Source organism: Aotus nancymaae, unplaced genomic scaffold (genome assembly GCF_030222135.1).
Source record: "Aotus nancymaae isolate 86718 unplaced genomic scaffold, 86718_ANA_hifiasm-v0.15.2.pri h1tg000087l, whole genome shotgun sequence".
Taxonomy (NCBI): Eukaryota; Metazoa; Chordata; class Mammalia; order Primates; family Aotidae; genus Aotus; species Aotus nancymaae.
The window spans coordinates 672,974-687,521 of NW_026988502.1; the positions used below are offsets into that span (position 1 = coordinate 672,974).

Below are 14,548 nucleotides of genomic sequence, written 5' to 3' on the forward strand. Positions count from 1 at the left end.
TTTGCTCTTGCCGCCCAGGCTGGAGTGCAATGGCGCCATCTGGGCTCACTGCAACCTCTGCCTCCCAGGTTCAAGTGATTATCCTGCCTCAGGCTCTCGAGCAGCTGGGATTAGCCCAGCTAATTTATTTTTATTTTTATTTTTGAGGTGGAGTTTTGCCGTTGTTGCCCAGGCTTGAGTACAATGGTGCTATCCCGGCTCACTGCAACATCCACCTCTTGGGTTCAAATCTGTGTCTGCATCAATTCTACACAAGAGTTCCATCATCATATGGGAAGGGAATCATAGGTGTGGGGACCTCCATGCAGGACCCCGCGTGCCCCGAGGCCAGTCCCTGTGACAGCCGCAGCAAGGAGCGTCTGCTTCCGCCAGTTGGACAAGATTCTTTCCTGACCAGAAACCAGCAGAAGGACTTCCCCTGCTCCCCACACACCGTCGTATCCCAAACACACCTGTGTGGATGGATGCCTCGACATCTCCCCTCAGCCCAGGGCCTGAGCTCTTCCTGATGAGGGTTAAGCAGGAGTGACCGCCTCTCCTCGTGTCCATGTTGCGGGCAGCTGCCTTCTCCTCAGCTCCCACGGGGCAGAACAAGAGCCAGCCAGCTCTCAACATCCCAGGATTTTCCAGGGATGCTGATAACTAAAGCAGTCGGGGCCTTGTGAGTGGTTGGTGGGAGGGATCAGGGTCTCCTCAGCATCCGTCAGTTCCTGGAGCATCTGAAGGGGCAGCCTATGCCTGGAGGAACGTGTGGGGCTGGCCCCGTGGGTACCCAGTGCCTGGCATCTCCCAGGCCCTCTGTACTCCCTCACAGACCCCCTCCACTGAGCAGCACAGCCCTGAGGACAGAGGCAGCAGCCCGGAGAGCATTTCCAACACAACTGTGTTTATTCAGATTTACACATGAGACCTCCAAGGTATTGCTCCCCACCCCCTACCCCTAGACCCTCCCTTCCGGTTGAGCCACCTTCTCCCTCCCCTCCCTCCTGCCCCTTCCTTCCCCCACCCTCTCCCATCAAGCTAAGGCCCAGCAAGATCAGCACTGGGGGAGAAGTCTTTGCTTTGAGGCACCTGATGCCCTGAGGGTCCGAGAGTTGAGAGCCCCACCCTTGGGGATTGGCACCAGAGAGCCTGCCCTGTCCCTCTACTAGCTACAATGCTGCATTCTCTTCCTCTTAGAGAGCAAGGGGTCACCCTTTCTCTTTTTAGACTGCGAGGGGCCACCCAGCCCCCAAGCCAGGGACTGCGCCCCAGAGATGCTGAGTCCAGGCCTTAAATGGGGCATCTGAACAGGGGATGGGCCTCTTGAAGAGAACTCGCTTCTTGGACTTGGTGGCAGGAGCGGATGCTGGGCTGAGGTCTCTTCTCTTCGCAGATTGGGACTGAAGAGCTCCCTGAGGTTCCCGCCCTTCTAGGCTGAGAAGGCCCGAGGCAGGTACAGGGCTCTGGGACAGCTTCCAGGCCCGCAGCCTGTAGTTGGTACCCATGGCAGAAACTATGCCAGGGATTTCCCTCTCCTCCTCACTTGACCCCTCAGACAGCCTGCGTGATTCCTTGACAGGAGAGGCTCCAGGGAGACCCCAGGTGCCCTTGGTCCCCACGCCTGGGCAGGTGGGTCTATGGTCCTGGGGAGGAGAGTCTGGCCGGGCAGCGCTCAGCCAGCGGGAGTCCAGTCTCTCCAAAACCACAACAGGGTTTATGGACCTGACCATCCCAGTACGCACCCTGCCTCGTCCCTGAGGGTCCCGGGAAGCCCTCTGGGGGTTGGGTCTGTGATCCTGGGAAGGAGAGTTTGGCCGGGCAGCCCTCGGCCTGTGAGAATCCAGCCTCTCCAAAAGCACAACAGGGTTTTTGGACCTGGCCATCCCAGTGCACACACTGCCTTGTCTCTGAGCATCCCGGGCAGCCGTCTGGGGTGGGCAGGCCAGGCACATCTCTCTCTGCTCCTTGGCCCGCTGCAGACTTAGAAGAGATTGAGTCCAGCTGGGTGGTGCCATGACTAGGGACTGCCCTCTCACACCGTTCCTCCTTCAAGGATAGGAGGTGCTTCTCTGCTACCTGCGGGAGTAAAGGGGGCACTTACTGGCTCTGCCTCAAGTGTGAACAGGGCCCAGGGTGGTGAAGACCAAGGCGCTTGGGTGGCAGGCACGGAAGCCTGAGGCCGCTGGGCTTTCTGTCAAAGACAGAGCGTGTGGCTCCGCTGGGCATCCCGCTGGGCCTCACTGCAGTTTGCATCCTGACTCCCCTCCCTGGCTCCTCTCCATCCCGTTCCATCTGAACCTGCACCTCCCTGCCTCGGAGTGGCTCCCCAAGAAGCCGAGCATCCCCCGCAGGGTGGGGTGGACAATCAGGTGGGGCTTATGTGCCGGGTCCCTCCTGCCCCCAGGGTACCTGGGTTTCCCTCCCTCCCTGCTCTACCTGGGCAAGGGTGAGTCCTTCCTCCTGCTCCAGCTCCTGGCTTAGGGCCAAGAAATCCATGTGTGGATCTGGGGAAAGCAATTCTTCCGGGAATCGGGGGTGAATGACGGCCTCCACCTGGAAACAGAAGGAAGACGGTGTGAGCTTCCCGGGCAGGGAGTAACCTGGAGCCAAGGACACCTGGAGGAGATGCAGAAAGCAGTGAGCGCCCCGTCCCCACCCTTCTGGAGCTGTCTCATATCATGGCGACCACAGCTACACACAGACCACAGACCTGGTAGCGTACACACATGCAGACAGAGACACACAAACCACACACAGACACACAAAGAGACCCACATATGACACAGGAAAATGGACACAAGTAATTTCCACACTCCACACTCACACCCACACAGACACAGAGTAACCGATCACAGACACAAAGACACAGACACAATCACATACACAGACAGTCAAATCGATGGCAACACACACACCCCTTCACTGCGGAGGAGCTAAGGAACAGAGCTTAATTCCAAGGACCTGCGAGTGCCACCCCCTGGAATTCTGCAGACCCCAGCACTTGAGGCTAGCCCACCTTGGTGACAAAGTCTTTCTGGGAACACAGATTGTCAGCGTAGCTCAGGACGCCTGGGTCTAGAAGCATCCCGTCCCCTTCCTGCTCCACTTCGCCCTCTTCCCATTGTCCCTCGATCTCCCTCATGGCCCCAGCGGGAGGCCCCAGCAGCTCCTCCATGATGTCCATATACTCCTGTACCACTTCAGGGGGAATCTCCTTGGGGGCCTTGGTCTCCGCTGGCCGCTGGGGCCTGGGTGGTGGCAGGCAGGCAGGTGGGGCCTTGGGGCCAGCCTTGCTGGGAAGGTACACTGAGGCAGGGAGGGAGGAGGATGGGTATGGTGAGGGCTGCTCCTCCTGCCTGCATCACACAGGGGAGGGCAGGGCTCAGGGACCTGAAGTGGGTCCCAGCTGGGTCAGGACCACCTGAACCACAGCGCCCCTGGAAGAGACGCCGCAGGAGGGGCACATGCGGGACAGCATCCTTTTGGAGGAAGCTTGGAGTCACTGATATATGCTGAGTACTCCACCCACTCATCCCTGCTTCCTGGGCAGATTGTTGGGTTTTGGAATTGCAAGGGGAGAGAGTAGCTAGGAAACCTGACCAGGTGAATACCCACTTCGTGACCACGAGCCGCCCAGCCCCCCAGCTCCCCTGAGCTGTCTTGTTGGAAGGAACAAATCCCTCTCTTGAAGGGAGGCATGGGGTGTGGGGACAGTGGCCTCCCTCGGCCTCTCTGGGCTTTGCCGTGGCTCCTGTGGGAATGTGGGAAGCCATACCTGGCTGCTTGACCACCTCAGGGACTGATGGTCCCTGAAGTTCAAGCCTCGGCAGGGCTGGAGGAGGCAGGCACTGGGGCCCCTTCATCCACTGTGACTTCTGAATCTGCATCTCCTCCTCAGCCTCAGACTGTAGGAACCTAGGGTGAAGAAGGTGTAGACCGTGCTGAGAGGGTCCAGGCCCTCTGCCCCCAGGACCAGGCAGCAGCTGATGGCAGGGAATGGGAAGGCATGCCTCAGGCAGGCTGTCCAGGCCCTCCCTGGGGCCCGTCCCCCAGTCCCAGAGGGAACTACTCCCAGAGTTCTGGGCTCTCCCTCCCTCACCCGGCCCCTGCAGAGCCCATGGCATCAACAGGGCTTTCTGACTTAAGTCAGGGCCACGAGGCCCAGGAGGGCATCAGGGGTGGGGTTTATGGCAGAAGGCGTCCATGATGTTGCCCAGTTGCATGAGTCCTGAGGTTGGGACTGTGGGTCCCTGAAGGATAACCCGGGAAGATGAAGCATGGGAGACCCCGGTCGGGAGGAAGCAAAAGCTGGGTGCAAAAGACAGGGCCCCTTTCCCCTGAGGCTGCCGTCTTTCTGTCTTAAAGGAAGGGACTACGAGGAGCAAAGGCAGGCAGGCCAGAGATGGGTCTCATGGTGTCCTGGACGCAGGTCTCCCCTGACCCAGCGCAGGTTTCTCCAATCCTGGCCAGGCTGGGATGGGCGAAAACCGACTTCTGGCCACTGCTGTGAAGAGAGTGCACCCCGCTCTGTCTATAGTCCCCAGCGCCCCTTCTCCCCATCCTCACAACTGGCGGTGATCTCCTTTGGGCTGTGATGCTGGCTGCTCGCTCCCTGACCCTTAGTGTCAGGCAGGGGTTGGCCCGAGGCCAAGCAGGGCGTGGCTTCCCACCAGGGCAGGATAGAGACCCCAGAGCACTCTAGGAGGGAGGAGCAGCTTCCTGAGGGAGCCAGGGGCCCGGGAGGGCCTGCGTTTGTCCACACCCTCCTCATGCTCCACACTGAGCAGCCACCATGGCCATCCGGCTTCTGTCACCCTCTGTCACCCTGCCATGTGGGCTCTGCCCCTGCACCCCAGACTCACTTACCCGCCATCTCGTAGTAGATCATCCGGTCAAAGTTGCTCGTGTGCTGCCATTCCCGCACGGCCCACCACAGTCCCCCCTCCAGGGTCATGGTGGGCTTCTGCCGGACCAGGGATCTGAGAACTGGGCTGTAAGGCGGTGCAGTCAGTCCCAGTCCATAAGCCCACCCTCCATCCTAAGCCCACCAGTCCCAACACCCGGCCCCTGTCACCCCCACACATGTCCTGTCATCTGTCCCTGTCCTGTTCTCCCCTACGTGGGCAGGATATGTCCCCAAGATCAGTCATCAACACAAGCCACCGGCTGGCCTCTCCAACTGCCCCTCGAGTCCTCAGTGTTACAGTGTTGACAAATGAACTCAGTACTATGGGTGGAATGTGAGTGTCCCCAGCATTCCTGTGCTGAAGCCCTCAGCCCCGGTGTGTCAGTTCTTGGAGTTAATCAGGGTTAGAGCAGGTCATGAGGGTGGGTTCCCATCATGGCATCCGAGCCCCGATAAGGGCAGGAGGAGACACCAGGGCTCTCCCTCTCAGCCGCAAGAGGACACAGCCAGAGGCAGCCCTCTCCAGCCAGGACACCAGTCGGCCGTCACCTTGATCTGGGACTTCCGACCTCTGGAAGTGGGAGACGTGAATGTGTCCTGATAAAGCACCCAGTCTATAGGATTTGTTATGGCAGAGCCCGAGCTGACTGAGACAGCGCACCCACAGAATGCCCGGGGAGCGAGGGTTAACGTGCAGGTTCCAGGGCCCCAGGACTGAGCATTTAACCAGCTTCCTGGGGACTCTGGAGCAAGGCGGCCCCTGGGGACGCAGCCTCGGGGTCCTGGAGATGAGTAGAAAGCAGAACCAAAGCAGAGCAGTGTCCAAGCCCACTCCACGCCAAGCCTGTGAGCCTGGGGCGACTCCACTCCGAGAATCAGGGTCCCCAGTGCACCGGGACTCAGCTCCAAGGGAGAATGCAACCAGTTCCAAGATTCAGGGGCAGCAAGATTTTTTGGGACAAAGATGGGGCCTCCTTACAGCTACACCCTGGGCAGGGGACTTGCCTACGGGAGTGGCCAGTGTGTTGCCGGGTGGATGTGCTCAAGCTCCCGTGGAGTACGGGTTTGCTCATCAGCGGGGGACACAGGGTCACAGAGGCACTGCAGGATGGAGAGAGGCACGACTGGGACTGAATCGACAAACTCTCAGATGCTGGCATTGCTGCCTCAGTCACCACAGTCCATGGCCCTGGGCTGCTGGGCTCGTGGTGCACTCAGAGCCATCACTGGAGCCCGTGGCTTTGGGGAACACTGTCCTAGATAGCCTAGTTCTGATAATGATAGCAGTAGGGACAGTAATCATAACAGTTATCATGTAATGTGTCCCAGCATGTGCCGGGCACTGTGCCGTGTGCCTCATGTGTGAGCTCAAGTCACCTCTTCACCATCCTCTGAATGAAGCAACGTCGTCCCTTTTTCTAGAAGGGATCGAGGGCAAAGCTGCAAATACCTGCCCAGTAAGGATTGGCTGGACTCACGGGACAGTGAGGGGCAGGTGAGATGAGGCCCCTGAGAGTCTGTCCTGAGTGGCAGCCAGATGAATGTTCCTGAAAATGTGCCCTTCCATAGCTCGACCCGTCGCCTTCAAGACCACCCTGCAAGCTCCCCCGAACAGCGTGACCTCCCGTCCATCCAGCAGCCTCTTTATGGGTGAGCTGCAGGGTGAGCTCCGGTGCCCCGAGGACACTCACATGAAGAAACAGGAAAGCGCTTCCATGTCCGGACTCTGGGGAAGGTGCCTCCGGGCCAGGGGCTTGTAGTGCTGCCAGAGTCGGAAGTTCTCATACACGCTCTGGGGGTTGCAGGAGTCGTCCACGGGAGTCTTGGCCTGGGAGGGAGCCAGGCTGCCCTCTCCATGAGCCCCTTGTGACAATGGACAAGCATTCCCTGGGGCCACGATGGGGCCCGGCTGGGGAGCAGGTGGTGGTGCTGGAGGAGGAAGGCCCTGGAACCAGCCTCCGTCACAGGCCTGGGTGACCCCAACGATGTGGGCAGCCATAGCGGGCACCACAGGGGCAGCTGCCAGGGGTCGGGGAGGTGGACATGCGACTCCCTCACAGACGGCACCTGGAACCCGCCAGACGAGGGGGTCCTGAGGTAGGGCCAAGGTCTGTGCCTGAGGAGCCTTCACAGGCCCCACTTCTGTCTTCATCTGGACAAGGACGTTGGAAGCCCCGGCCGAATTCAGGCCTTGGCCATCGTGTCCTGCCACCAGAGGGGTCCTGGGGAAGGCAGACAGCACCGGAGGGCCGCCTGGGGGAACCACTGCAGTCACGAGGGGCGGCCCATCTGCTGGGCCAGGAGCAGGTGTGGCGAAGGACAGAGCCGTGAACACTGGCATGGAGGCGCCAGGGTTCTCGGTCACACCCGTTTCCAGCTCTGGGCATGCTGTGGAGACAAAGGAAAGAGGTGAATGAGCTGGGGTCTCCAGGTCCACCCTGGTCACTGGGGAATCAGGGGTGTCCTACAGCTGAGGGCATGTGACAGGGAAACTGCAGCTTGCAAATGTCCCTGATTGTGCATCGCATGCTCTGTTCCTCCATAGGAGGGTCCCTTCACTAGAGAGCCTGGCAGTTAACCCAGATTGCACCACTGCGTTCTAGCCTGGGTGACAGAGCAAGACTCCATCTTGAAAAAGAAACAATGGAAGACAACCACCGGATGGAAATCTCTCCCAAGCCAGCACCCCGTGAACCCTGAAGATAACCCATACGCATCACACCCAGTGTGCAAGTGATTGTTCTGGCACCATGCCCAGCAAGTGCTAAACATGGGTCAGAGTCAGGCGACACTTTCCTCAGTGCTCGGTGGTCCTGGCTGCCACTCAGGAAGCTCTGTTCCCAGGGAGCAGGTCTGAGAAGCAGTGGTGGAGTTCCCTGAGATACTGTCATTGCGCAGCCAGCAAGAGCGGCACACGATTAGAGCACAGCCAGCAAGCGGTGAGCAGTGGGGCTGTCAGAGGGGGGGCGGGGGGGAGGTGTCTGGGGATTTTCACAGCTGCTGGTCATGTTACAGTAGGTCGTGGGACAACGAGCCCATCTCTGGTCCTTTTCCTTTGAGCTCCCAATAACTGAATAGAGTGACCAACCAAGAACCAGAGGTTCTTGGGCCACAGGCCAGGTGTGGCAGAGTTGTCTGGAGCTCATCCCTGTTCGCTAGGACTTCATGCAGTCTCCAGTCAAGGGGAACAGGGATACAGCACATGCACCTCATCAGTCAGGACACACATCCTAACTTGAATAATAATAATAATAATAAGAGGACCATCTTCCTATTTGTGTTCTACTCTCCTTCCTCTACTGAAAAGGAAAGCAGTCTTTCCAGACCTTTCCACTGAAAACCAGCAAGAGTCCACACCTGTCCCCTGTTCATGAGGTAGTAGACATGGAATAGAGGCAAATTGTTGATCTCCACAGAAACACAAAGTGCAGAGGACAGGCCGTGAGCTAGCAGAGAAGAGGAAGTGGGTCTGAAGACCTGCGCTTCCACAAAAGGACGAACAATTCAGAACAACCTGGGAAGCCCAGGCCGTGTTGCCTGAACTTCCCCACTGCCCCCACCCCTGTTAAAGCCAACAGCTACCTGAACTGACTGAGAAGCCACCTCTGGGGAGCGAGCTGAGAGGCTGCGGCAGTTACAGTAGCCCCAGGCTCGCCCACCCAGAGGCTGTCACTGCATGCTCTGTCCCAGCCATCACACCCAACAGTCGTCTCTGGCTGAGACGACTTCTCCTCACTCCTCCCTAAGATCTAGAAAAGTCCAGTCCAAATCCCTCTGAACACTATGGAAGGGCACCGTCCAGCTGCCCGAAGACATAACACAGGGCTCAGGCTTGCCCGCCATCTTCATTGGGCCACCGGCACAACACGATCCCACCGCTCCCTACAAACACGCGGTGACGTGACCCGTCCCCCTCTAGAAAGAATCAGTACATCCACTCCATCCTTTCCCCTACACGGTGTATCCCCCCAGGCATCTTGGTCCACCTCCAAGGAGCCATCCTCCCTAACCACAGACTCAGGGTGCCATGGCCCTCTCCAGGTGTGATGTCTTTGGGGACATCCAGTGCTCCCTCCCTCCTCGACACTAGCCCTATCAGCTGTCCCTGGGGCGGTGTCAAATTTGAATTCCCAAGGATTTGAAACTTGAAAGAGACTTGCATAATGCCCCTGTCCCTACAGACTCACCTCCATTTGAAGCCATCCCCTCAGGCTGGGTGCTGATCACCGCTGTCTGACAGTTTCCACAGTGAGAAAAGTCAAGAGCAGGACCCAGAGAGTGACCTGCCTCAACAGATTCTCCTGAGTTCAGGTAGGTCCGGTAAAATTTGAAAGTAAAGCAGTTTAGAACATAGGACCCCAGACATTCTGCAGAGGGGGAGGGGCAGTGCAGCAGGTACTGGAAGGGGTGGGGGACATTCTGTGAAGGGCTCCAGCCAATAGGAAAGAACTGAGGTTCCCTTCCAGCTGGAGGGCAGCAGGGCAGACTGTGTGCACCTCTTTAGGCAACTTTTTTTTATTTTTTTATTTTTTTATTTTTTTTTTGAGATGCAGTTTCGCTCTTGTTACCCAGGCTGGAGTGCAATGGCATGATCTCGGCTCAGCGCAACCTCTGCCTCCTGGGTTCAGGCAATTCTCCTGCCTCAGCCTCCTGAGTAGCTGGGATTACAGGCACGTGCCACCATGCCCAGCTAATTTTCTTTTTGTATTTTTAGTAGAGACGGGGTTTCACCATGTTGACCAGGATGGTCTCGATCTCTTGACCTCGTGATCCACCCACGTCGGCCTCCCAAAGTGCTGGGATTACAGGCCTGAGCCATCACACCCAGCCCCTCTTTCACCTTTTTATGTTAATAATTTTGCCACTCCTAGGCATGCATGGAGGTTCATGTCTGTAATCCCAGCATTTTGGGAGGCCGAGGCAGGTGGATCACCTGAGGTCAGAATTTCGAGACCAGCCTGACCAACACGGTGAAACCCCGTCTCTATTAAAAATAGAAAAATTAGCCAGGCATGGTGGCAGGTGCCTGTAATCCCAGCTACTCAGGAGGGTGAGGCAGGAGAATCGCTTGAACCTGGAGGGTGGAGGTTGCAGGGAGCCGAGATCATGCCACTGCAATCCAGCCTGGATGAGAGAACGAGACTCCATCTGAAGAAAATAAAAGAAACCAGCCTGTGCAATATGAGGTTTGAAGCCACGGCAACCAGCAGGGAGACGTGACAGCCCCTCTGCCCGCAGGTGCTGGACATCACGGAGCAGCTGCATGCCGGCGTGCGGTACTTACACCTGCAGATTGCCCTCATGCTGGACGGCTCTTGAGAAGAACCTGCACTTTGTTCACATGGTATACACCATGGCACTGGTGGAGGTACGACCAGGCTGAGGGGATACACGGGGAGCGCTCAGGAGGCGGCCGGCCTCCCATGGGGAACCAGACTGCCATAGGGACGGGAGGTTCCTGACCTTTAGTGGGATGACGATGTCAGCTTCAGGGCCAGACAAGAGACCAGGAGATGCTGACGCCTGCTAATCTGTTAGGAGCACTTATTTTTTTTTCCTTTGGAGATGGAGTCTCGCTCTGTCACCAAGGCTGGAATGCAGTGGCTCAACCTCGGCTCACTACAACCTCCGCCCACCAGGTTCAAGCGATTCTCCTGCCTCAGCCTACCAAGTAGCCGGGATTACAGGCACCCACCACCACACCCGGCTAATTTTCATATTTTTAATAGAGACGGGGTTTCACCAGGTTGGCCAGGCTGGTCTCGAACTCTTGACCTCAGGTGATCCGCCCGCCTCAGCCTATCAAAATGCTGGGATTACAGGCGTGAGCCACCATACCTGGCATTCGGGGGCTTCTTGACCGATGTGAATTTCTTCATTTCTTTTTTTCTTTCTGTTTTCTTTCTATTTTTTTGAGACAGAGTCTTGCTCTGTCACCCAGGCTGGAGTGCGGTGGCGCAAGCTCAGCTCACTGCAACGTCTTCCTTCCTGTTCAAGCGATTCTCCTGCCTCAGCCTCTGGAGTAGCCGGGATTATAAGCATGCACCACCATGCCCGGCTAATTTTTGTATTTTCAGTAGAGACAGGGTTTCACCATGTTGGCCAGGCTGGTCTCGAACTCCTGACCTCAGGTGATTGGCCTGCCTCGGCCTCCCAAAGTGCTGGGATGACAGGCATGAGCCACTGAGCCGGGCTGAGTTGGCTCACTGCAGCCTCCTGTCTGCCGGAGGATCCACCTGTCTAAGCTTACCAACTACCTCTAGCTTGGACTAGAGGTGTGAACCACCACACCTAATTATTTAATTCTTCTTTTTTGTAGCCATGTTGCCCAGGCTCTTTTCAAACTCTTGGACTGAAGCCAATTCTCTGGGATCGGCCTCAGCCTCCTCGCAAAGCACTGGGACTGCCACTGTTCTGGCCTCATCTTTTCTCTTTTTTTGAGACAGAGTTTTGCTCTTTTGCCCAGGCTGGAGTGCAGTGGCTTGATCTCGGCTCACTGCAACCTCCGCCTCCTGGGTTCAAGCGATTCTCCTGCCTCGGCCTGCTGAGTAGCTGGGATTACAGGTGCATACCACCATGCCCGGCTAATTTTTGTATTTTTAGTAGAGACAGAGGTTTTGCCGTGTTGGCCAGGATGGTCTTGAACTCCTGACCTTAGGTGATCTGTCCCCGCTCGGCCTCCTGAAGTGCTGGGATTACAGCTATGAGCCAACGTGCCTGGCCGACATGGCTGGCTGCAGCCTCCACCTCCCAGGTTCAAGCAATTCTCTTGACTCAGCCTCCCAAGTAGCTGGAATTACAGGCGTCCACCACCACACCCAGCTAATTTTTTTGCATGTTTTTAGTATAGACGGGGTTTCGCCATGTTGGCCAGGCTGGTCTTGAACTCCTGACCTCAGGTGATCTGCCCGCCTTGGCCTCCCAGAGCGCTGGAATGACAGGTGTGACCCACGGAGCCCAGCCTTCCCCGAGCTGTGGGACTCATGAAGGACTCTGCCCCGCCCCCTCCCTCCCCGCAGGACACGCTCCCGGAGATCTCAGAGTGGCTGGAGCAGCACCCTCGTGAGGTGGTCATCCTGGCCTGCAGGAACTTCGAGGGGCTGAGTGAGGACCTGCACGACTACCTGATCTCCTGCATCAAGACCATCTTTGGGGAGATGCTGTGTCCCCGCGGGGTGAGTGACGAGGGAGAAGGATGGCCACAGGTCTCTCCCAGGGCTGGGGGATCCTCACCCTCACCCTGCATTTGCTTACCTGGTACCCCCGGGTGTGGCTGCTGCCGTGATCCCTGCAGCAGGTGGAGTTTGGAACAACAGCAGCTCCCGGCTCTCCTGCAGGCCGACCTGGAGCTGGGAGTGGCTCCTAGTGAGAACTGCTTCCTGTGATGGGTTTAGAAATCTGCATAGCAGAGCCGGACGTGGGGGCTCACACCTGTAATCCCAGCACTTTGGGAGGCCGAGGCGGGCGGATCACAAGGCCAGGAGTTCGAGACCAGCCTGGTCAATACGGTGAAACCCTGTCTCTAAAAATACAAAAATTAGCCGGGCATGGTGGCGGGCGCCTGTAATCCCAGCTACTTGGGAGGCTGAGGCAGGAGAATTGCTTGAACCCGGGAGGCAGAGGTTGCAGTGAGCTGAGATTGTGCCACTGCACTCCAGCCTGGGCGACAGAGTGAGACTCCGTCTCAAGAAAAATCAACAAAAAATTAGGCTGGGCGCAGTGGGTCACGCCTGTCATCCCAGCACTTTGGGAGGCTGAGGCAGGTGGATCACCTGAAGTCTGGAGTTCGAGACCAGCCTGGCCAATGTGGTGAAACTCTGCCTCTTCTAAAAATACAACAATTAGTCTGGCGTGGTGGCGAGTGCCTGTAGTCCCAGCTACTTGGGAGGCTGAGGCAGGAGAATGGCTTGAACCCGGGAGGCAGAGGTTGCAGTGAGCTGAGATTGTGCCACTGCACTCCAGCTTCGGTGACAGAGCGAGACTCCATCTCAAAATACAACAAAACAGGGGGTTAGGGGAGGGATAACGGGGTGGGGGAATTGGGGAGGGATAGCATTAGGAGGTACCACACCATGTGTATACCTATGTAACAATCCTGCAAGATGTGCACATGTATCCCAGAACTTAAAATAAAATTAAAAACAAAAAGGAAAAATGGCCGGGTGCGGCGAAAAAGGATATGTGAGCAGCATCTTCCTGGCTCCATGGGCACCCCCATCAGGGTCTGTGTTATTTTACTGGGGTTGCAGGCACGCGGGAGCCCAGACAGCAGCCTCAGAAGGGCTGAGACGTGAACTGACCAGCCCCCCGCTCTGCAGGCTGCAGGCCACGGTCAAGGCATCCTGAAGGCACCCAGAGAGGGTGCCCCGGCCTCCCTACAGGTCTGTTCATGGCTACATGTGTTCCCCCAACCCCCTTGTAAAAAGGTTTTAAATTTTTAAATGTTTTATTTATTTATTTAATTATGTATATATATATTTTTGAGATGGTGTTTCCCTCTGTCACCCAGGCTGGAGTGCAGTGGCGCAATCTCGGCTCACCGCAACCTCTGCCTCCCAGATTCAAGCGATTCTCCTGCCTCAGCCTCTACGGTAACTGGGATTACAGGCACCTGACGCTGGGCCTGACTAGTTTTTTGTATTTTTAGTAGAGACGAGCTTTCATCATTTTGGCCACGCTGGTCTTGACCTCCTGACCTTGTGACCCACCTGCCTCAGCCTCCTAAAGTGCTGGGATTACAGGTGTGAGACACTGCACCCGGCCATAAATTGACTTTTTGAGACCGAGTCTTCCTCTGTCACCCAGGCTGGAGTGCAGTGGTGTGATCTGGGCTCACTGCACCCTCCGCCTCCCAGGTGCAAGCTATTCTCCTTCCTCAGCCTCCTGAGTAGCTGGGACCACAGGCACCTAACACCAATGCCGGGCTAGTTTTTTTTTTTTTTTTTTTTTTTTTTTTTTTCATTTTTAGTAGAGACGAGGTTTCATCGCGTTCGTCAGGTGGGTGTGGAACTCTTGAAGTGGGGCCTGTCCTCCCACTGTGTCATGCTGTGAGATTCACACCTGGACCCAGGGCCTGTCCTCCCATTGTGTCCTGGTGTGATGTGGGACCCTGGACACAGGTCCTGTCCTTCCTCTGAGTCCTGGTATGACATTCACACCTGGAAACAGGGCCTGTCCTCCCTCTGTGTCCCGATGTGATGTAGACGTGTGCACACAGGGCCCAGACTTCCTCCCTCTATATCCTGGTGTGTCGTGAAACCCTGGACATGGGGCCTGCCCTCCCTCTGTCTTGGTGTAATGTGGACCCCTGGACATGGGGCCTGTCCTCCCTCTTTGTCCTGGTGTGATGTGGACGTGTGGACACATGGCCCAGCCTTCCTCCCTCTATGTCCTGGTGTGACGTGAACCCGTGGACATGGGGCCTGTCCTCCCTCTGTGTCCTCGTGTGACGTGGATCCCTGGACATGGGGCCTGTCCTCCCTGTGTGACCTGGTGTGATGTGGATATGTAGAAACAGGGCCCAGCCTTCCCCTTCTATGTCCTGGTGTGATGTGGACCTCTCGACATGGGGCTTGTCCTCCCTCTGTGTCCTGTTTTGATGTCGACCCCTGGTGTGATGTCAACCCCTGGATACGGGGCCTGTCCTCCGTCTATATCCTG

At 57.0% G+C, this 14,548-nt stretch overlaps 1 pseudogene; it reads right to left on the reverse strand.

The window, feature by feature from the left end:
- Positions 1-1,092: 1,092 nt before the first annotated feature.
- On the reverse strand, positions 1,093-9,384 carry LOC135271609 (NUT family member 2G-like; annotated as a pseudogene).
- Positions 9,385-14,548: the final 5,164 nt, after the last annotated feature.